Source organism: Bos grunniens, chromosome 11 (genome assembly GCF_055505025.1).
Source record: "Bos grunniens cultivar Pamir isolate PY7600 chromosome 11, Bosgru_T2T1.0, whole genome shotgun sequence".
NCBI lineage: Eukaryota > Metazoa > Chordata > Mammalia > Artiodactyla > Bovidae > Bos > Bos grunniens.
Window position 1 is genome coordinate 91,310,318 of NC_141175.1, and position 25,397 is coordinate 91,335,714.

A 25,397-nucleotide genomic window follows, 5' to 3' on the forward strand; every position below is an offset into this window, starting at 1 on the left:
CAGGCCATAAAATGATTGACATCAATCTTGAAGAAAGGCAGATTTCCATATAAATATAAAGTTTCATTAACACAGATTAAGAAAACAATGTATGAGTATAACATACAGGTTTGTCAAGTTGGTTCTGAGCCTTTAGAGGGAACCAATTTGAAGACAGAGTGTGGGGTAAATGCATTGTACATTAACATAGCCTAAGACAAAAATTTCCGTAAGAAAAATGCATTGGTTAGCTCAAGGTTTGAGAAAAGTTAAGTTCAGGTGGAACCAGGTATCATGGCAACATAGAATTTTAAAAGAAACCTCTTTTTAAATTTTTATAGAGAAGGAGAAAAAATGTAACACTAGTTTGTTTCCTCCTGCTGCTTAAGAGAGATAAAAAATGTCTGACAATTGCAGCCTATTTCCTCCATTTGGAGACCCCTGGCCTTCCTGCCTGTTACCCTTTCACTAACAATGAAAAATCAGAAAGAGAAATTAAGGAATCAATCCCATTCACCACTGAAACAAAAAGAATTCAATATCTAGGAATAAACTTACCTAACGAGACATGTATGGATGTGAGAGTTGGACTGTGAAGAAGGCTGAGCGCCGAAGAATCAATGCTTTTGAACTGTGGTTTTGGAGAAGACTCTTGAGAGTCCCTTGGACTGCAAGGAGATCCAACCAGTCCATTCTGAAGGAGATCAACCCTGGGATTTCTTCGGAAGGAATGATGCTAAAGCTGAAGCTCCAGTACTTTGGCCACCTCATGCAAAGAGTTGACTCAATGGAAAAGACTCATGCTGGGAGGGATTGGGGGCAGGAGGAGAAGGGGACGACAGAGGATGAGATGGCTGGATGGCATCACTGACTCGATGGACGTGAGTCTGAGTGAACTCCAGGAGTTGGTGAGGGACAGGGAGGCCTGGCGTGCTGCGATTCATGGGGTCGCAAAGAGTTGGACATGACTGAGTGACTGAACTGAACTGAAGGAGACAAAAGAACTGTACACAGAAAATTATAAGACACTAATGAAAGAAATCAAAAGACAACATAAACAGATGGAGAGACATTCCATGTTCCTGGGTAGGAAGGATCAATATTGTGGAAATGACTATACTACCAAACACAATCTACAGATTTAATGTGATCCCTATCAAATTACCAATGGCATTTTTCACAGAACTTGATCAAAAAAATTTCACAATTCATATGGAAACACAAAAGACCCCAAATAGCCAAAGCAGTCTTGAGAAAGATGAATGGAGCTGGAGGAATCAACCTTCCTGACTTTAGATTATACTACAAAGCTACAGTCATCAAGACAGTATGGCACTGGCACAAAAACAGAAGTATAGACCAATGGAACAAGATAGAAAGCCCAGAAATACACCCACACACCTATTGGTACCTTATTTTTGACAAAGGAGGCAAGAATATACAATGGGACAAAGACAGCCTCTTCAGTAAATGTTGCTGGGAAAACTGGACAGGTACATGTAAAAGAATGAAATTAGAACATTTCCTAACACCATACACAAAGATAAACTCAAAATGGATTAAAGGCCTAAATGTAAGACCAGAAACTATAAAACTCTTAGAGGAAAACACAGGCAGAACACTTGATGACATAAATCAAAGCAAGATCCTCTATGACCCACCCCCTAGATTAACGGAAATAAAAACAAAAGTAAACAAGGGGGACCTGATTAAACTTAAAAGCTTTTGCACAGCAAAGGAAACCATAAGCAAGGTGAAAAGACAATCTTCAGAATGGGAGAAAATAACAGCAAATGAAACAACTGACAAAGGATTAATTTCCAAAATATACAAGCAGCTCATACAACTCAATGCCAGAAAAACAAACAACCCAATCAAAAACTGGGGAAAGGACCTAAACAGACATTTCTCCAAAGAAAACATACAGATGGCTAACAAACACATGAAAACATGCTCAACATCACTTATTATTAGAGAAATGCAAATTAAAACTACAATGAGATATCACCTCACACAGGTCAGAATGGCCCTTATCAAAAAGTCTACAAACAATAAATGCTGGAGAGGGTGTGGAGAAAAGGGAATGCTCTTGCACTGTTGGTGGGAATGTAAAGTGATACAGCCACTAAGAAATACAGTATGCAGATTCCTGAAAAAACTAGGAATAAGACCAACATATGACCAGGTAATCCCACTCCGAGGCATATACCTTAAGGAAACCAAAAGGAAAGAGACACATGTATCCCATTTTTCATCGCAGTCCTACTTACAGTAGCTAGAACATGGAAGCAACCTAGATGTCCATCGAAAGATGAATGGATAAAGAAGTAGTGGTACATATACACAATGGAACGTTACTCAGCCATAAAAAAGAACGCATTTGAGTCAGTTCTAATGAGGTGGATGAACCTAGAACCTATTACACAAAGTGAAGTAAGGCAGAAAGAGAAAGATAAATAACTTATTCTAATGCATACATATGGAATCTAGAAAAATGGTACTGAAGAATTTATTTACAGGGCAACAATGAAGAAACAGACATAGAGAATAGACTTATGGACTTGGGGAAGCAGAGGAGAGGATAGTTGTATGGAAAGAGTAACATGGAAACTTACATTACCATATATAAAATAGATAGCCAACGGGAATTTGCTGTAGGGCTCAGGAAATTCAAACAGGGGCTCTGTATCAACCTAGAGGAGTGGGATGGGGAGAGAGATAGGAGGGATTTTCCAAAGGGAGGGGATATATGTATACCTATGACTGATTTGTGTCGAGGTTTGACAGAAAACAGCAAAATTCTGTAAAGCAATTATCCTTCAATAAAAAATAAATTAATTTTTTTTAAAAAAAGCAGAGACATTACTTTATAGACAAAGGTTGGTTTTTTTTTCAAAGCTATGGTTTTTCCAGTAGTCGTGTATGAATGTAAGAGTTGTACCATAAAGAAAGCTGAATGCCAAAGAGCTGATGATTTTGAACTGTGGTGTTGGAGAAGACTCTTGAGAGTCCCTTGGACTTCAAGGAGATCCAACCAGTCCATCCTAAAGGAGATCAGTCCTGGGTGTTCATTGGAAGGACTGATGCTGAAGCTGAAACTCCAACACTTTGGCCAGCTGGTGCAAAGAACTGACCCATTGGAAAAGACCTTGATCCTGGGAAAGATTGAAGCCAAAAGGAGAGAGGCCAACAGAGGATGAGATGGTTGGATGGTATCACTGACTCAATGGACATGAGTTTGAGTAAAACTCCAGGAGTTGGTGATGGACAGGGAAGCCTGGCATGCTGCAGTCCAGGGGGTCACAAAGAGTTGGATATGACTGAGTGAATGAACCAAACTGAAACATGATAAAAAAGCAGAATGTTATGTCCCAGATGAAGGGACAAGATTAAACCCCAGAAAAACAACTAAATAAAGCAGAGATAGGCAACCTTCCAGAAAAAGAATTCAGAGTAACGATAGAGAAGATGATTCAGGATCTCAGAAAAAGAATGGAGGCAAAGATTGAGAAGATCCAAGAAATATTTATCAAAGACCTAGAAGAACTAAAGAACAACAAACAGAGACGAATATAATACATTAGAAGGAATCAATAGCAGAGTAACTGAGGCAGAATAGATAAATGACCTGGAGAACTCCTGTGCCATGTGCTCTCTTAGTCACTCAGTCGTGTCCAACTCTTTGTGACCCCATGGTCTGTAGCCCATCAGGCTCCTCTGTCCATAGATATTCTCCAGAAAAGAATACTTGAGTGGGTTGCCATGCCCTCCTCCAGGGTTTATTTATAACCCAGGGATTGAACCCAGATATCCTGCATTACAGGCAGATTCTTTACAGTCTGAGCCACTGAGAAAGCCCAACCTGGAAGACAGAATGGTGGAAATCACTGCTGCAGAACAGAATGTAGAAAAAAGAGTGAAAAAAAATGAAGACAGGCTAAGAGACCTCTGGGACAAGATTAAATGCACCAACATTTGCATTATAGGGGTCCCAGAAGAAGAAGAGAGCAAGAAAGGACCTGAGAAAATATTGAAGAGATAATAGCTGAAAACTTCCCTAACATAGGACAGGAAATAGTCAACCAAGTCCAGGAAGCACAGCCTAGGATGGATAAACCCAGGAGGAATACACCGAAACACATAGTAATCAAACTGATAAAAATTAAAGACAGAGATAAAATATTGAAAACAACAACAAGGGGAAAATGACAAATAACATTTAAGGGAATGTTACCCATCAGGCTATCAGTTGATTTCTCAATAGAAACTCTATAAGCCAGAAGAGAATAGCATGATATATTTAAAGTGATGAAAGGGAAGAACCTACAACCAAGAATACTCTACCCACCATGACTCTCATTCAGATTTGAGGGAGAAATCAAAAGCTTTCCAGATAAGCAAAAGTTAAGAGAATTCAGCACCACTAAACCAATTTTACAACAAATGCTAAAGGAACTTCTCTAGGCAGGAAACAGAAGAGACAGAAAAGATCTACAGAAAATAAACTCAGAACAATTAAAAAATGGTAATAGGATCATACATATTGATAATTATCTTAAATGTAAATGGATTAAATGCACCAACCAAAAGACATAGACTGACTGGATAGATGAAAACGTGTATGTGTGCACTTCCACTTATTACATCACTCTGCTTGAGCCCCCCGAAAATTGTATGTAAGTATTTTATACGGTTAAGTTAATCATGTATGGCTTGCAATTGTAATTATCTTTTATTTTTTGTCTGGCTATTGATTGCAAAAACTGATAAACATCTTTTATTATTGTGGTTATATAACTATTACTCACTTAACACCACTGTATCATGATTGATCAACAGAAAAATAACAGAACTCCAAAACTAGGATTTAACTCCAAAACTAGGATTACAGAAAAACCTGTAATCACTTTTAAAATCCAGATGCATATCAGAATTAGAATTTTTTTAAAAAATACAAATGCTTAGGTATTGCTTTTTTTCTCCAGAGCTCCAGATATGTTTCTAATGAGCAGTCATGTTTAAAAACAAAGGGACTATACTATGATCTTTTACCTAGTTTGTTTCACTTTTTCAATTTCATATTCAGTGCTCCCATTTCATTTAGTTTATATTTTCCAATTTCTCTTTTTTTTTTTGATGTTCTTTGTCAAGCCTTTATCAAGTGTAGTAGAAAAGCTTGTGTATACATATATATAAACACATTATATATATATTATAAAAAATATGTTTTTGTGCAAAAACATTATGACATTTTGATTCCACTTGTTTGAAACTTAGTATGAATAGAATGCTAGATTTCTAACTAAAAAAATAGACATGCAACAAGCAACAAGGGCTTACTGTATAGCATAAGATACTATAGTCAATACCTTATAATAATCTATGATAGAAAATAATTTTAGAAAACAATATATGTGTATTTGTATAACTGAATCACCTTGCTGTGCACCTGAAACATTGTAAGTCAACTATACATCAATAACATATATATATATATATATATATATTTTTTTTTTTTTTTTTTAAGTGTTGGTTAGGATGTAGATAAAATTAGAATTCTCACACATAGCTAGAAGGATTGTAAAATGGTACAGCCACTTTGGAAAAGAGATCAGCAGTTCCTCAAAATATTAAACATAAAATTATATATGACCCAGCAATTTTATTCCTAGTCATACATCCAAGAGAAATGAAAACACATGTCCACACAAAAATCTGTTCACAAATGTGCTTAACAGCATTACCATAATATCCAAGGGAGTTCCCTGGTGGCCTAGTGGTTAGAATGCTGGATTTTCACTGCCACGGCCCAGGTTCAATACCTGGTCAGGGAACTGAGATCCTGCAAGCTGTGAAGGACAAAACGGGGGGGAAAATAGCCAAAAAGTGGAAACAACTCAAATGTCCATCCTTATAAATGACTTAAAAAAATGTAGTAAATGAAGAACTAGTACATGCTACATCATGGATGATAGAAAAATACACGAGGTTCTAAAACAAGTATAGATGAGGGGCACGGTGAGTGTAAGTAAGGATGATTTCAGCTGCAAATGAGAGAATATCCAACTTGAGCTGGATTCAAAAACAAAGGGATTCATTGTCTTGTACATCAAGGAGTCAGGAAGGAGGATAGTTCCAGGGTAGTTAAGTCAGAAACTCAGTGGCATCTTTAGGATTCCAATTATTTCCATCTTTCTGTCCCTCCATTCTCTTACTGGCCTTTGCCCTCAGGCCTGTCCCTTTATGATCACAAAGTGGCTACCACAGCTCCACACGTTATTTCCTCACCAGCAACATTCACATACTAGAAGAGAGAATATCCCTTTTGGATTCCTTCTGAAGAGTTAGATACACTTTCCCAGAAGTTTCCATCAGACCTTCCCTCATGTGCTGGTAATCAGAATTACATCACTTGGTAATTCCCAAAACAACCACTGGTAAGAACAGATTTATTACTATTGGCTTAAAGCAGTCAAGATTCAACCCCTAGATAGATCCAGGGAGAGGTCTAGCCACCCGTGATGCTAAAAAATCAGAGTGTTGTCTGGCGGGAAGAAGATATGTGGAAGCAACCAACATCTGCCATAGTGAGAAAAAAGGAAGTGATCCAGAAAAGGCAATCCCTGAGCTAAATTTTAACATGCTAGCAGAGATATGATAGATTGGGTGGACCCAGGAAGGAGTAGCTTGAAGAGCAGGCAGGGAGAGAAGGCATTCTAGGAGAAGGTGACAGAATGAACAAAAGCATAAAGACTAGGAAGAGAGTGAAAAACTATGAGCTATTCATCGAAGTATAAAATAATAAAAGATGGGGTCACGAGTCAGCAAGGAAACTAGGTTTGTCTGTCTATGAGCAAAAGTTTATGAACCTAGAAGAAACAGGTCATACTTGCCTTGAATATCTCCATTCAGTAAATGACTAAAGCTTCCTTACGAAATCAAAATAAAGAATGAAAAAAGGAAAAACTTACAAATGTAAATAGTATCTTTAAACCAATATTCCTATTTTTCCAAACCATATCTCCCACCCTGCCTCCCTCCTTACCTCTTTTCCTTTCTTTCTCTCTCCCTCACGTCAAACACTGCCCCCTCTTTCTTCTAAGAAGCTGGGGCCACACCTTTCAGTAGCCTGTGTTCACAGGACTGCCCACTTCATGGTGTGGTTTAGGATGAAGTAGTGGCTCCTGCCATAAGATATTGCATTGTATATAACCCTATTTCCCTCTAAAACATTTTTGCTATAAAGTTTCCTAGCATGGTTCTATATTCTACTTTGACTGAGTGTTTTTGACCTGGAAAGTAGAGATGGCTTAGAAAAATTCAGAAGGGAGAAATGAGGCTGCTAAGCTAAGTTGCTTCAGTCGTGTCCGACTCTGCACAACCCCATAGACAGCAGCCCACCAGGCTCCCCCGTCCCTGGGATTCTTCAGGCAAGAACAATGGAGTGGGTTGCCAGTTCCTTCTCCAATGCATGAAAGTGAAAAGTGAAAGTGAAGTCGCTCAGTAGTGTCCAACTCTTAGTGACCCCCATGGACTGCAGCCCAACAGGCTCCTCCGTCCATGGGATTTTCCAGGCAAGAGTACTGGAGTGGGGTGCCATTGCCTTCTCCGCGAAATGAGGCTACCTGTCAGTAAAACTGAAGTCCATTCCTAATGGGTACATTTGGATTCATGGTGTTCCTACGAAAGGTAACCTGCCTGAAAATTCAATAAAATCCAACTCCCTTCCCTCTACTCTTTTGTAATGTAATAATGTGAGCCATGACTGGGATCCCACTCCTGAATCTGGGAAGGCATCTCTAACCACTGTTTCATATTCAGTCTAGGTGCGGCCTCACCATCTTCTAGGCTCAAGGCTCCATAAAGCCAAAAACATTTTCAGACTTGGTGTGAAAAGTAAAATCAATTTTCTGTCTTATATTACTCACAGTTGTGCTTAGTCACTCAGTCATGTCCAACTCTTTGTGATCCCATGGACTGTAGCCCACCAGGCTCCTCTGTCCATGGAGATTCTCCAGGCAAGAATACTGGAGTGAGTGACCATGCCCTCCTCCAGGGGGTCTTCCCAACCCAGGGATCTAACCCAGTTAGACGGTCCCATATGCAGGAATAGAAGGGATAAGGAGAGTGAAAATTAGTTATGTTGTTATATAGGCCTCCCAAGTAAAGGAATATTATTTACTAAGGGCAGACAAGAAGTGAAAGAGATTAGGACAAAGATGGCTCTTTTCTGGTTGCTATTATCAGGAATCACTGTTTTAACAATGGTGAAGATGGCTAATCTTTATGTTCAAGCCAAAAAAGTTGTTTATACCAACAGCAGGGATAAACTGAAACTAATCAACACCAGTATCCCAGGTCATTCCAGGTAACATTACAACTGCATCGGACAAATAGGAAAGATAGATACAAAAAAATTATTTGCAAATTCCCCACAAGAGAGGTAAAAACCTATAATCATTAAAAATTTCTCATTTAATAAGGAGAGAAAGCAGATAAAAACATGTTTATAGCCCATATCTGCCAAAGAGAATTAACAACTATGCACTTTAAAACTCTCCTTTCAGTGGGGAATTAGGTGCAATAAAAGCCCAGCACATCTTGTCTCAACCATGAAATAAAATGATCATCTGCTTATCTATCATTTATTTCATACAGAGGGCTCATACCAATAAAGCTCTGATTTTATATACCTATGAAGGAAGATAAAACCCATAAAACATACTACACACTTTTATAGCTTAAAGATCTGTCTCTCAGAAAGGTGAACAAAATATTTACAAACAAGACTATCTCATTAACTTTTTTATACTGATTTTTTTCACAATACAGCAATTCCCTGGGTTTCTATAGGTCAGAGTCCAGCAATGCTTTAAGGTATCTGAGCTAGATTACTGTAGTCTGAATTTCCTTATTAGGAGGAAAATGTTCTTCACACTGTTGTCTAACACCTGCTAAGTGGAGGCAGCCCTGAGCTTACAGTACAAAAAACCTGTCAGCCCCTACCCCTACTCACTGAAGCAGGAGGAAAGAATGGGACCTGAGATCACAACTCAGGGTAGCAAACGTTTGGCAGATTCTTTTGCTGAATCTTTGAATTCTTTCAATTTGACAGAAACTTCCATAACAACACTATAATCCAGGCACTGGAGAAATATTGAGGTCTCTCAATGAGCTTACTGTCTGGGAGGGGAAAAGACGATCCTAATACAATCTGTTACAAGTAAAACAGAAGTGGGCACAAGTTGTGGTAAAGGATGTGGGCAAGGTCAACCATGCTGCAGATAGGTGGGGCTGAGGAAATTCCATGGAAGGGGTCTCAGAAGATGCTTCAGCATCATTAAAGTGATGTATTATGTTATTAAATAACATTTCATATCTGTTAATGAGGTTGTAAAATTTTTTAAATAATTAACAATGATTATGTTTTCTCATAAAAGCGTATAGGAGACTATTATCTATAAGAAACCACACACACCTTGACCCTACTGTCATCATAGACAGGTTTCTAATTCCTTCTCCTATCCCTTCACAAGATTCCTACCCTGGATGGGGATGCAGATCAGGAAATGTTATTAGAATGATGGGGGTGGGGAGGATGCAAAGGAATAAAAGTGCCAGATTTAAAGGAGGAAAGAAGTAACTATAGCCTCCCTTTCCTGACTTCAAATTTCCCATCTGCAGCAGCCTAAGTTGGAGAAAGAAACAAGACTTAACTTTAAATCAAGATTAAACGTTTAACTATGACATGGGACTAGAAAGCATCTTTGGTTATCTGAAAATGATGAGAAAAGTTATGGGAATAGCCTTAAATTTCATCCAAGGGCAAAGAAACCACTAGACCCACAGAATAATAAAAGGAGAGTAGTAGACAAAAATAAAATTGCTTCATGATTCAACTCCAAAGCAGCACTTGTTCAATAGAAGATATATAGCTGAAGTACAAGAAAGAGATGGAGGGAAGTAAGAAGGAAAAGAAAACTAGAAGGAGAGAAGAGTGGCTTAAACCACAGAACAGAAAACTTTCCAAAAACAGAATAAAAAGGAAAATCATTTATAACACGGAAGAACCTTGATGATATTATGCTAAGTAAAATAAAACAAAAAGATAAATATTGTATGATTCTACTTATACAGTTTTAAATGTTATTTTTAAATGTAATTTTATATGTCAACTTTACTAGGCCACAGTACCCAGATATTTAAGTCAAAAAGTCTGGACGTTGCTGTGAAGGCATTTTTCAACAAGATTAAATGCATCATAATGTGAGTAGGCCTCAACTAATTCAATGAAGACTTTAAGAGGACAAGGACTGACTTCCTCCAGGGAAGAAGAAATTCTGCCTCCAGACAGACTTCAGAATCAAACTGCAACATCAGTTCTTCACTGAACCTCCCACCAGCTGACCCTACCAACCCCTACAATCATGTGAACCAATTACTTAAAATAATCTCTCTCAATCTCACTCTCTCTCACACACACACACACACACACAGCCCTACTGGTTATGTTTCTCTGGAAAACACTAACACAATGAGGTGCCTAGAACAGTCAAATTCATAGAGACAGAAAATATAAGTGTAGGTGCCAGGGGCTGAAGGGAGAGATGGATGAGGAGGCACTGCTTAAAGAGTACAGTGCTTCCATTTGCAAGATGAAAACAGTTCTGTGGATACAAGGTGGTGATGATGGCACAGCAATGTGATTGTACTGAACAGTACCAAACACTACATTGAAAAATGGTAAACAATTTAATATTTATTTACTTGGCTGCACCAGGTCTTAGTTGTAGCATACCAGATCATAGATCTTCATTGTATCATACAGAATCTTTTAGTTCCAGCATGCAAAGCCTTAGTGGCAACATGTGGGATCTAGTTTCATGACCAGGGGTGGAACCCTGGGCCCCCTGCACTGGGAGCACAGAATCTTAGGCACTGGACAACCAGGGAAGTCCCAAGATGATAAATTCTATGCTATGTATATTTTACTAAGATCATGGCATCCAGTTCCATCAGTTCAGTTCAGTCTCTTAGTCGTGTCCGACTCTTTGCAAACCCATGAACCACAGCACGCCAGGCCTCCCTGTCCATCACCAACGGCCAGAGTCTAACCAAACCCATGTCCGTTGAGTCGGTGATGCCATCCAACCATCTCATCTTCTGTCGTCCCCTTCTCCTCCTGCCGTCAATCTTTCCCAGCATCAGGGTCTTTTCCAATTAGTCAGTTCTTCGCATCACCTGGCCAAAGTACTGGAGTTCCAGCTTCAACATCAGTCCTTCCAATGAACACCCAGGACTGATCTGCTTTAGGATGGACTGGTTGGAACTCCTTGCAGTCCAAGGGACTCTAAAGAGTCTTCTCCAACACCACGGTTCAAAAGCATCAATTCTTTGGCACTCAGCTTTCTTTATAGTCCAACTCTCACATCCATACATGACTACTGGAAAAACCATAGCCTTGACTAGATGGACCTTTGTGGACAAAGTAATGTTTATGCTTTTTAATATGCTGTCTAGGTTGGTCATAACTTTCCTTCTAAGGAGTAAGAACTTTCCGGTTCCATCATTTCATGGCAAATAGATGGGAAAACAATGGAAAAAGTGGCAGACATTATTTTCTTTGGCTCCAAAATCACTGTGGACAGTGACTACAGCCTTGAAATTAAGACATTTGTTCCTTGGAAGAAAAACTGTGACAAACCTAGACAGTATATTAAAAAGCAGAGGCATTACTTTGCTTACAAAGGTCCATCTAGTCAAAACTATGGTTTTTCACATGCTACGCACTGATATGAGAGCTGGACCATAAAAAAGGCTTAGCACCAAAGAATTGATGCTTTTGAACTGTAGTGTTGGAGAAAACTCTTAAAAGTCCCTTGGACTATAAAGAGATCAAACCAATCAATCTTAAAAAAAATCAACCCTGAATATTCAATGGAAGGACTGATGCTAAAGTTGAAGCTTCAGTACTTTGGCCACCTGATGCAAAGAGCCAATTCATTAGAAAAGACCCTGATGCTGGGAAAGATTGAAGGCAGGAGGAGAAGGGGACGACAAGGACAAGATGGTTGGATGGCATCACTGACTCAGTGGACATGAGTTTCAGCAAACTCCAAGAGACGGTGAAGGACAGAGAAGGACCCCATGCAGTCCATGGGGTCACAAAGAGTCGGACACAACTGAACAACAACAAAAACACAATTTAAGGAAAAAACACAGATGAGAGGATGCTCACTCATGAAGAACATTAATCCAAAGACTGGAAAAGGCTACCAAGAGTCAGACTAGAGAATGAGAAAAGAGCCACAATAGAGTTATGTCACTATGAAATTCCTGAACATCAAGGTTTAAAAAAATTATAAAAGCTTTCAGGACAAAAATATTATATAAAATGTCAGTTATAAAGGCTTGGAATATAGAATGATTAAATTAGACCTCTCAAAAACAATGATGGAATCTGGAAGCAATATTTTTCAATTCTGAGGAAAACTGCCTTCAACCTTGATTATTATACTTAGCTGAAGTATTAATCAAGTACAAGAATACATTTAAGATATTTAAGACAGGTTGAAGAATGTCCTTTACCAAAGTAAGTAAAATGAGAAAACAAACTTAGTATCCAATGAAACAGGAATTTAAAAGGGTGACAGAGAATATTATTAGAGGATGGTTGTACAACAGGCCTAGAGATAGGGACAGGAAATGAGTGGGCGCAAGGAAGGTCTCCAGAGAAAAAGAGGATCTGATGAATCATCTGATGAGCTTGTCCATATACAAAATTTTATTAAGAGAAGTTACACATATTTGTTGAAAAGATCTCTCTCTTACTCCTCCTCCTGAAACCAAGCAAGACCCTGCAGAGCCCACCAGGTACAAGAACCCCGCCATGTCCCCCATTTCTTTTTTGTAGAAAAAACCTTTAGTCTCATAGGCCTTCCCTGAGGTCCAACAAGCAGATTCAATCAGTTACTAATTAGGGAGGCGAGAGAATGTGAAATTAAAGAAAAAACAATCAAGAAACAATAGTTCAGAGTCCTAATTCCTCCTCAGGGGATATATGTAACAATGAGTTGTTTTGCAGGCACTAAGACCCCACTCAGGTGGAAGCTGTTGACAACATACTGAGCACAAGCACAGAGACCCCAGACTGGTTGGAACCAACAGGCTGATAATTAAGATACTTGGGTACTTAAACCACTACCCTATTACCTCATCATTAACCAATCAGAAGAAAGTCAGGCACCCTGAAGCCCTCACCCCAAATTTTGCCTTTATTTTTAATTTTTTTAAATTTTATTTTATTTTTAAACTTTACAATATTGTATTGGTTTTGCCAAATATCGAAATGAATCTGCCACAGGTACACATGTGTTCCTTATCCTGAACCCTCCTCCCTCCTCCCTCCCCATACCATCCCTCTGGGTCGTCCCAGTGCACCAGCCCCAAGCATCCAGTATCGTGCATCAAACCTGGACTGGTGACTCATTTCATATATGATATTATATGTATTTCAATGCCATTCTCCCAAATCATCCCACCCTCTCCCTCTCCCACAGAGTCCAAAAGACTGTTCTATACATCAGTGTCTCTTTTGCTGTCTCGTATACAGGGTTATTGTTACCATCTTTCTAAATTCCATATATATGCGTTAGTATGCTGTATTGGTGTTTTTCTTTCTGGCTTACTTCACTCTGTATAATAGCCTCCAGTTTCATCCACCTCATTAGAACTAATTCAAATGTATTCTTTTTAATGGCTGAGTAATACTCCATTGTGTATATGTACCATAGCTTTCTTATCCATTCATCTGCTGATGGACATCTAGGTTGCTTCCATGTCCTGGCTATTATAAACAGTGCTGCGATGAACATTGGGGTACACGTGTCTCTTTCAATTCTGGTTTCCTCAGTGTGTATGCCCAGCAGTGGGATTGCTGGATCATAAGGCAGTTCTATTTCCAGTTTTTTAAGGAATCTCCAAATTTTGCCTTTAAAAACCCTTCCTTGAAAGCTATCAGGGAGTTCATGACTTTTTCATCATACGCTGCCTATTCCCCTTGATGGGTCCTACAATAAGCACTTCACAAACTGGTGTCAGTAAATTGGCTTTGCTGACAGGCAGGCAAATGGACACAATTTCAGTTCAGTAACACCTTCATCACTCTCTCTCTTCCTCTCTTTTTCCTATGTAAGTTTGTGTGTGTATATCATATACAAATGTACATAAATATGTCTGTGTAAGTACTTTTATATATTTTCACGTACATTAAGAATCAAGCAAATGAGAAAGCAACAATTATTAACTTTAGGATAAACAAAAAAAGAAAAAAAAGTACAGAAAACAGAAAATAAACACAAATAGGGAAAGTGAACCATGAAATCCGGCTGAGGGAGAACAATGCTTCAAAGAGTTAAATCCTCATCTCTCATAATAGGAAATGAATAGATAATGGTCAGAAAGAATATATTAAGACACTGGCGTATTATTTTAAACCTTGAAGAAAGATACCAAAAGAAATAGGCAAAAGAGTTAAAAGTGCTTACCTCTGGGAAACTGGACTGGGGATTAGGAAGGATTAATCCAACAGGCTGATTTTTTTTTTTCTTAAAGTCTTTTGCTTTATTTAAATGTTAAATTCCAGTTAGAAATGCAAAATAAAATTTTTAAATTATATAAGGACCATACATCTATTAGAATGGCCAAAATCCATAATTTTCTTTCTCTACCAAGAAGGACAGAAGGTAATCATCAGATAAAACAATAAACAGCACCAGAGAAATCTGTGTAACAAACCTTGCTAAAACTAGTCTGTGTCTTCCATTAATTTCCCCATATATTTGCCTTCCCACAATTTGCCACCCTAGAAGCACAGTCATTTTCCTTTGTCTTGTCACTTCTCTAAAAATTTACTGGTCTTTTGTTAAGATGCTATATACGCCCAAATTCTAACCACCCCTTAGAGTTTCTCATTTCTGAGGGCTCCCATGTGCATGCACAGTGCATATGCTAATAAACTTATTTTTCTCTTCCTAATTTATCTTCTGTCAGTTTAATTTACAGCCCCCAGCTAGAGAACCCAGGAGGGCAGAGGGGAAAAAGTTAAGTTTTTCCTCTCCTACAGCTACAAACTGTATAATTCAACCAAATAACATTCTGGAAATGAATGTTATTTCTCCACAAAACTGTGGAGACTATAAAAAAGATCAGTGGTTGCCAGAGGTTAGTGGAAAGAAAAAGATGAACAGAAGGACTACAGAGGATTTTTAGGGCAGTAAAACTATTCCGTATGATACTATAATGGTGGATTTGTGTCATTATACATTTGTCCAAACCCAGAGAATGTACAATATCAAGAGTGAAGCCTAATATAAACAATGGACTTCGAGTGATAATGATGTGTTAAGACAGGCTCATCTATTGTAACAAATGTACCACTCTGGTGGGGGATGTTGATAATGAAAGAGGTTATGCATGTGTGGGGGTAGGGGGTATATGGGAAATCTCTGTACCTTCTGTTCAATTTTGCTATGAACTTAAAGCTGCTCTAAAAAATTGTGACTTTTTAAAAATGTGTATTGTAAAAAGCACGGCATGAAAAAATTATATAGGATCTAACTCTAATAGTGTCTTTACATAGGAGCACATAACCAGGTAAAGCCAATGGGGAGTCAGAACAGAGACTAGGGAGTTTGGTCCAGCCTTGAGTCAGCACTTCACCATCTGGGTACATCTTGGATACATCAATTCCCTCTCATGGGTACATATTCTTCCACTGAGGCCCTAAGAAGTCATACTAGACCCACATGTGTTTGATTAATCAGGAGTCCCACAAAAGGATACATTGGAAAAAAATAATTTGTGATCAAATAACTTTGGGAAGCACAATATAACTAAACTGTCTCTTGGAAACACTGATACACACTAACATCTTAAAGGGGGTGTGAAATCTTATAAAGAAAACTTTCCATTTTTTTAACCTTCTTCATGAATCTCTTGGATCATGTGTCTTCCTCACCATGTTTCCCCTTTGAACCTCTTGACAGGTCTCTAAACTATTGTTCTGTAAGAAACATAAGGAAGCACCACCTCTTCTTGTCAATTCAAGCTGCTATGGCAAAATACCATAAATTGGGTAGCTATAGACAACAGATCGGAGAAGGCAATGGCACCCCACTCCTATACTCTTGCCTGAAAAATCCCACAGACAGAGGAGCCTGGTGGGCTGCAGTCCATGGGGTCGCAAAGAGTCGGACACGACTGAGCGACTTCCCTTTCACTTTTCACTTTCATGCATTGGAGAAGGAAATGGCAACCCACTCCAGTATTCTTGCCTGGAGAATCCCAGGGATGGGGGAGCCTGGAGGGCTGCCGTCTGTGGGGTCGCACAGAGTCGGACATGACTGAAGCAACTTAGCAGCAGCAGCACACAACAGATAATTATTTCTCACAGTGTGGAGGCTAGAGACCTGAAATTAGGGTGCTGGGTTAGTCAGGTTTTAGTGAGATCCCTCTTTCAAATTGCAGACTACTATTCTCTTATTATGGTCCTCTCATGGAAGAAAGAGGGCAAGAGAGCTCTCTGGAATTCCTTTCATGAGGCCACTAATCCCATTCATAAGAGCTCTACCCCTCATGACCTAGTAACCTCTCAAAGGCTCCACGTAATAGTACCATCATGCTGCTGCTGCTGCTAAGTCACTTTAGTCGTGTCTGACTCTGTGTGACCCCATAGACGGCAGCCTACCAGGCTCCCCCGTCCCTGGGATTTTCCAGGCAAGAACACTGGAGTGGGTTGCCATTTCCGTCTCCAATGCATGAAAGTGAAAAGTGAAGGTGAAGTTGCTCAGCCATGTCTGATTTTTAGCGACCCCATGGACTGCAGCCTACAGCGGGGGTTAAAATTTCAACATATGAATTTGAAGGGGACACATTCAGTCTATTAACACTACCCTAAGATAATTTCCAAGATGAATATTCTTACATTCCTTCGTTACATAAGATCCCACAGCAATACTCATACAATGGCTCTTGGATAGATTTAAGAAAAGGTACTAATACTTAAATTATTTCTTGCCCTGACTTATTTCTTCAGTGCTGTGAAATAACTTTAAAAGAAGTCATTTAATATAAGATTATGAGTGTCATTTCAGAAATAAAATTCCCATAAAATGAATGATCATTTCAAAGCACAGCTTGGATCTACAGAATCATATTATATAAAACTTTTTTATGTAGCATAAGTTATATAACAGATGAAAGTCTTCTTCTCTGAAAAATGAATAAAACACACACACAGAGGCACTGCCAAAGTGTCAGTGTTTTAACAAAGAATGGAACCAATTCAGTCATTCCTAGGCAAATAACAAATCTTCCTCTTCTGATAAAAACAAATCTTAATAAAGAAAATACAATGTATTATTCCATAGCTGTAAACTAATTGGCTTACCAATTTCCGAACAGAGTTGAAGGGAACTTTTATCTGTCAATGCCACAATGTAGAAAACACTGCTACCTAGATGCAGAGAGAGAGAGAACCTGATTAAAATGCAGTCAATAAGAAGTGTCCGTCATAGATCATAGAGTGCTGAGAGGCGCTCTTGCTTTAATGCCCTGCAAACTGTGGGAGCAGATGCTGTTATTGACTCAGGAGAGCCATCAAGGAAACATAAATATGAAATAGCAGTTATGCAAGAATGTTTAGGGGCCTTGTGGAAGCAAAGGGAGAAGGGGCTTCAAAGCATATCTACCAGGATAAGGCTTGAGAGAGAAGTCTGAATTTATAACAGTCATCAGCTATAGAAGATGCTGGAGACCTTGACATCATTAGCAACAACTCTGAGTAGATCTTTCCCCTATGGGAAGTATTTATTGGTCAGTTTATAGTCATTATTCCCAATTCTTCCAATTAGGGTTACATGAAAAATCCAACCTGCCAGAATTAAGATTCCATAGAGCTCTGTCTCCCCCAAATCATCACCAGAATCAAGCAGGAAAAAAATATCCCTGTCCAGGTCAATTTAAAAATAAATTGCCATCTGCCACTGGCAAGAAAACTTCTTTGGCCAGAGAACAAAGAGACTATTCCAAAGCCATTGCTGAGTACCTGCTACAGCAAAGAATAAAAACCAAGTGTTCACACAGGCTCTGAGGCTTACAGTTATTAGTACAAAATACGCATATTTTCCACTTCGTTAGCGTTTGGTCAACTCATCTTTTGTTTTCTCTGGATCCACAAGCACACACTTAACTTGAAAATGATATTTTCTCTAAATTAGTTATCAGTAGAAATTAGAGTAAACCAATCTGGTAAGACATCAAGTTGATAAAAATTATCAAGCAGAAAAAAATATCATTAGATGTTGGTGACGATAAACTAAAATCCAACAAGTAGAAAAATTAAAAGCAAGAAATCACGTTTTTATCATGTGAGGCAACTGCATTTTACACTTTCAGTGCACCATGTGGGCCACCAGCCCCCTCTTCACTCCTATACTGTGAGGCACCATGGAACTGGCCAGTAAGAGAACTCAGCCAAGGTCCACTGATAGAAGACTTTATTCCTGCTAATATGGCTGAGGTTTCATAGTAAAGGAAATCCTAAGATCACAAAGCTCCTTTGTCCAAGATCCATTGTGATTGCCTTATCAGCAAACAAACAAACAAACAAAATGTTGTCTGTCTTATCAGCAAACAAAAGATGTGGCCAACAAACCACCAACCACTGTAGCGGCCCCCCCACCCCCCCTCCTAACCCCTGGGAGGAAAGATGCGTAAGCCTCACATGACCCAAGCAGATCAGAGCGGCTTAGAGGGTAGTTCACTGGTGAGAAAAGATATTGAAACCATGTAACTCAGGCTGGGACTTGAACCCACAGTCTTTTAACTGAGATCATACACTTAGTTTAAGGACTTAATGAAGTTCAGTTTCTTGGTATTGCAGAAAGAATTGCAGAAAGAATTCAGTGAGAGACAAAGTGATAGGTAAGAAATGGATTTATTTAGAGAGAAACACACTCCACAAACAGACTGTAGGCTATCTCAGAAGGTGAGAGTGGCCTTGAAATATGTTGTAGTTAGTTTTTATGGGTTGAGTGATTTCATAGACTAATGAGTGAGGGGATCATTCCAACTATATCAGGGAGGGGGCAGGGATTTCCAGGAATTAGGCCACCATCCACTTTTTGATCTTTGCTCATCAACTTGGGAACTGTCATGGCGCCTGCAGGTGTGAGCATGTACTAAGGCTCAAGGTCGAGTGGAAGTCTACTTATCTGCCATCCTGGACCTATTTGGTTCTAATCAGTTTATGCCCTGTCTTCAGCTATGCCATTCTTTCAAAACTTGTGCCCTTCCTGCTTCTATCCTGTTTCAATATCAAGAGCCCCAAAGTGGGATCATTGTATGGAAAACGAGTATGGGCAAATCTAGTGTGGACAAAGAATGTTGCCTGCCATTCTAGTAAACAATGAATGCTGCTTACCACCAAGCCATCAGCCACTGCAGCCACTCTGCTGGTACACCCTTAGGGAAATTTAAGATGGAGGAAAACAGGATACTGACCTTAGAAAGTTAAGATGCATATCAGAGGAATAATTTCAACTACCCCAGACTCTCGTATCTTCCCATACATAGAAAAGCACAAAAACATTAACTTGAGATGCCTGGCTTTTGTGATTTGCAGTAATCTTTTTATGTTTGATCACAAGGGCTTTTATTTTGTTTTCAGCAAAAATTCCTATGTATCTTGGTTCTTCCCTTACCTCTTTGGAACAGTTCCTCAGAGTTATCTGGCAGGCTGTACCCTGGGTTATAGTCCTTAGTAAGGTCCCCCCAAGAAACACAACCCTCAAATTTTAAGTTGTGTGTTTTTGTTTTTGTTTTCAGCCAACATAGGGAACTGATTCTAGCACAGAGAAGGGATGACTGTGCAGCCCATCCATATCCACTGAGCCCCAGTGTTAGTCTGTGGAGAAAACAGCTGATAACGTCAACATAAGCCTGAAGCCTGAGCTAGGTTCCAAGCCTCAGCCTTTATAAGGATCTGGGCAAAAACAAAAGGTATCAGTGAAGAAATAGACAAGAGTCCATCAGGCTATCCAAGATACTTAGCAGCAAAACTCAGTGACAGCATCTGAACAGGCAGATAATGGACTGTCAGGACTTCCCACCATGCTCTCTGCCTGACGTTAAGGAAAGACTGAAACTTTGGTCAAAGGGTCCTCGGACAATTGGGAAGGGCAAAAAAAAACCACAGTGGGAAATACTTGATTTCTTGACAAATAAGGCATGTGAGGATGAACAGCATGAAGTGATGTTTTTCCTGAAGCAGGTGAAACAGGTCAGATTCATTTAAGACAGATCATGAATTAATAAATTATGCATATCTAATAACATAAATTAAATAAAACTGTTCATTTCTTAACTTTATTTTTATTTGGCTGTGCCGAGTCTTAGTTGTGGCAGGCCAGATCTTCAGTCTGTAGTTGCACCATGCAAACTCTTCAGTTGCAGCATGTGGAATCTAGTTCCCTGACCAGCAATTGAACCGAGGCCCCCTGCACCGGGAGCACAGAGTCTTAGCCACTAGGGTACCCAGGTCTCTTGCATTGCAGGCGGATTCTTTACTATCTGAGCCACCAGGGAAGCCCACTAGGGCACCAGGGAAGTTTTAAACTGTATTTTTAAACAATGAAAACTAGTAGTCATACCCATTCTCCACCACATGAGGGAGGAGAAAGGGATACCAATTTGAGAAAAACATCTAATTATTTTTCCTTTTTGGAAATATAAAGATGTCCATTTCAACATTCTAACCAGGGCAAAAAAAAAAAAAAATTAAAACAATGAATAAGAAAACTATCTGAATTTCATGTTTCTCTTTGAAGGTTATTTTCACAGGACATGACACTGTTTTCTAAAGTCTTTGGAATCTTACAAATTCCCTTTGTTTCAATTTTGCTTGCAAGGGCAGATTTATATTAGCAGGAAACAAGTTAGCAACAATTATTATTATTCACAGAAATCTCTTTACTGAACAGAAAAGCGAGATTATGAGTCTAATGAATGTTTCCAGTGCTTTATCAAATTCGGTTATTTGACCCCTTTCAATGACACATGAAGCTCTCTCTCCCCCAGAAGCTGCAGGAAAGAAAAAACCTTTCATTCTCCTCTTTTTGGGCCTTCTTCATTAAACAGAAAGACTTGCACTCACTGGAACTGTAAGCAAAAAGCAGGCTGTAGATATTAATTTTATTCGTAGAAATGGGGTAAGAAACAAATAGTCTTAGATATAGATGAAAATGGATGGAATAAGTACGAATAGTGGATTAAAGAGAATAAAGCACTAATCTTTCATTTTACTAGGTTAGGCATTTTAAGATTATTTCTCTCTCCTAACTTCAGGCACCCCGGCCATGCTACACCAAAGGAGCCCTCTGCACATCCTTTACACCACTGTCTCTATGGCCAAATGGCTCAGTCTTTGTTCTTCAATTTTCCAATTGCAAATTCACAAAGGAGAAAAATGCTTGGCCCAACTCATCTTTTAACAGGAGGCTACAGATCTTGGGGACATTATTCTTAGGTCACGTATTCTCCCCTCACACAGTCAACTACCACTGTGACTGTAGGAAGACACAAAGTCCCATTGTTGGATTAGCAACAGCAGAGAAAATTTCAATAAAAAAGAAGGTGGAAGGACTTCCCATGTGGTCCAGTGGTTAAGACTCCATGCTTCCAATTCAGGGGCCATAGGTTCCATCCCTGGTTGGGGAACTAAGATCCTACATGTTAGGTGTCGGGGGGAAAAAAAATTCCAAAAAACGGGGAGGAAGTGAAAGGGGCAGGCAATGATCAATAACTCTTGGTTAACGATAAACTATTTTAAAGCTTCGATTAAAATATCTTAGAACTGCACTTACATACATGTTTCTTGGGCTTCTTTATCACTTTTCAAAATTAAACAAATTCTGAAGTATCTTTTTTGGTAAGAGTGAAATAAAAAAATGAAGTTTCATAAAATTCAAATGCAGAAGGAAAAGTCAAATCAATTCAAACAAATTTTGAGAACTTTATTCACTTTAGAATATGACAGTCTAAGATCTGATAGATAATATGATGATGAAACAAACCACCAAGACATTTATTGGGACAGATTTTGCTCTCAGTCTCAAGTACCAAATACCACCCAGTAATCTGTGAATAACTAGTGGTCTTTTCTAGAAGAGAGATAGGGAGGGAGGGGAGCACCAGAATAGCTCAAGCTCTAGATCAGTATGTCACATACTGGATGACAAGTAAACGTTTATCAAATGTATTAATGAACCAAAGCTTTGGTTTTCTATTACTTTAGCAAAGTGAAAGCAATTAGGTAGTTTTAATTAAGACGCTAATGCAAAGTATTTTTCTAAAGATGGGTTATAATGTAAACAGAAGAGGTGGTTTTAACTAGGCAAAGACAGGCCAAAGTACATGTTGAGCAAAGATAGGAGGTGTGGCCTTACTTGGATTTTTCTTAGTGTGAATGAATTTACCAAAGAATATTACTTCCAAGTATTTAGAAAGCATAGGCCTCAGTTCCTTAGTAGTTTCTGGGAACCCAGAGTCCACTCTCAGGACACCTCTGCATAACCAGCAAAGACAACCAGACCATCTGGGGAGCTATCTGCTCTTAAGGACAGGATCTAGGGGTCTAAGCAGGTACTGTATCTCCACGCTCCTGTCTTTTTCTGTTCCTTTTGCTGTAGCTACTCCTTCTTCCCCTCTCTCCCAACTCTGTCCTCTCCCACCTTTTAGCTAATGGAGAGCAAGGCAGTGAAGTGTACTTTTGGAGTCATTTGGCCACGGATCTTACTCTGACTTTCAATGCCTGTTGAGAGGTTACTCACCCTCACTATGTATTGATGTTCTCACTGGTAAAATAGGATAATTATTCTACCAATCTCAAGGCATGAGTGAGATGATATTTGTGAGGCTCTAAGAACAGTACCTGGAACATTGTGAGTCTTCAATACATTCAATAATAGTATTCTGACATTTGGAATAAAGGTCTAACATTGGTTACATGGAAAAGGTGTTTGAGCATCACATGTTCATCTTCTTCTTGTCCTCTCAAACTGGACCCAACTTAAAAAGGCTTCAGAGGACAAAAGCCCAAACTCAATTTTACCATCTCAATTCACCTAGTGGATACTGAAAGACTGGAAGGCAAGCTTGAACTCTGCCTCTGAGAACAGGAGGCTATATGTATATCCCACCCATAAAAACACATTGCCATCTTGAAAGCCAAGTACATATATTCTACTACCTCTTTCCGCACTGCTACTATTTTTTCTGACTTCTCTTCACATAGCATTTTTATAGATAAAATGTGATCCAACAAGACGCCTTATCAGTGAACACTTTTACTGATAAGTTTATTTGCTAAGAAAGTTGGCCAGGTGAGTTCTCTGTTATTCAAGAGAAACTCTTACTATAAGTGCTTAGTGATGGCACACTGTATAAATTTACAACAGTATCTCTTTAAGCTTCAGTTTCTTATTAAAAAAAAAAAAAGAGACCATTTTTCTTATTCAATTGCACTATTCAACAGTTTATATTAGAAAAGAGCTACAAGCTTTGTTTTACATTTCTTCAAAATAATAATAAAAACATTTACCAATGGCTTACTATATGCCAGGCTATGTGTTCTAAACACACTGCATAGAATGTGTCATTGAAGCCTCAAAACAGCACCATGAGATAGATTATATTACAGTATCCATTGTACAGATGAGAAAGCTGAGGCCCAAACCTTTCATGTAACTTTCCTAAAATCATACATTTAATAAAGGATAGAGCCAAGGAGTCTATTACTAAAACCTAGACTTTTAACTACTCTATCATAGATATAAAGAGGACAGTTAAGACCATCTTGCTTTCAGGAACTTCACATATAAGAAGGAAGAAAAGCCATATGTTGCACTGTGCTATTAATTGTGGCTTAAGAGACAGAAATATATTTAATAAAAAGCATAAAGTTGCACTTTATGATATCTAATTCCTTTATGCATTAAAGAAATATTTATTTAATGTTCACATTGTGCCAGACCCAGTTTTAAATATCCACAATGGTAGACAGGTGCTTGATACCATTAGCCAAGAAGGAAATAAAAATTAAATCACAATGAGATAAACCAAGGCCAGTTAGCAGAATGGCTAAAGTGAAAAAGACAAAAAATTACAAGGGTTGAAAATAACAAGGAAGTGAAGAAACCAGAAGTCTCACTTATTCCTGATAAGAATGTAAAAAGCTACAATCTCTTTGGAAAACTTGGTAGTTAATAACATTAAAACAACTATTCTATGATTCTGTAATACTACTCCTAAGTATGTATCCTAAAGAAATAAACTCATAGCAATAGATCTACCCACAAAGATTTGTGTAATATTTATAGCATGCTAAGTCGCTTCAGTCATGTCCGACTCTGTGCGACCCCAGAGACGGCAGCCCACCAGGCTCCCCCATCCCCGGGATTCTCTAGGCAAGAACACTGGAGTGGGTTGCCATTTCCTTCTCCATTTCCTTCTCTATTTATAGCACAGCAAACACAAAATATGACTTTGTGTGGATCGCAACAAACTGTGAAAAATTCTTAAAGAGATGGGAATACCAGACCACCTGATCTGCCTCCTGAGAAATCTGTATGCAGGTCAAGAAGCAACAGTTAGAACTGGACATGAAACAACAGACTGGTTCCAGATAGGAAAAGGAGTACATCAAGGCTGTATATTGTCACCCTGCTTATTTAACTTATATGCAGAGAATATCATGCAAAATGCTGGGCTGGATGAAGCACAAGCTGGAATCAAGATTTCCAGGAGAAATATCAACAACCTCAGATATGCAGATGACACCACCCTTATGGCAGAAAGCGAAGAAGAACTAAAAAGCCTCATGATGCAAGTGAAAGAGGAGAGTGAAAATGTTGGCTTAAACTCAACACTCAGAAAACTATGATGGCATCTAGTCCCATCACTTCATGACAAATAGATGGGGAAACAGTGGAAACAGTGACAGACTTTATTTTTGGGGGCTCCAAAATCACTTTAGATGGTGACTGCAGTCATGAAATTAAAAGATGCTTGCTCCTTGGAAGAAAAGCTATGACCAACCTAGACATCATATTAAAAAGCAGAGACATTACTTTGCCAACAAAGGTCCATCTAGCCAAAACTATGGTTTTTCAGTAGTCATGTATGGATGTGAGAGTTGGACTATAAAGAAAGCTGAGTGCTGAAGAATTGATGCTTTTGAACTGTGGTGTTGGAGAAGACTCTTGAGAGTTCCTTGTACTACAAGGAGATCCAACCAGTCAATCCTAAAGGAAATCAGTGCTGAATATTCATTGGGAGGACAGATGCTGAAGCTGAAACTC

General features: G+C 38.8%; 1 long non-coding RNA gene across 2 annotated transcripts in view; it reads right to left on the minus strand.

The window, feature by feature from the left end:
- LOC147363524 (uncharacterized) overlaps positions 1 to 25,397 on the minus strand; it is a 263,643-nt gene that overhangs the window by 234,906 nt on the left and 3,340 nt on the right. For both annotated transcript variants that reach the window (XR_015137239.1, XR_015137238.1), the window contains exon 2: positions 17,429 to 17,494. This is a non-coding gene — a long non-coding RNA (uncharacterized LOC147363524). The remainder of the gene's footprint in view (positions 1 to 17,428; positions 17,495 to 25,397) is intronic.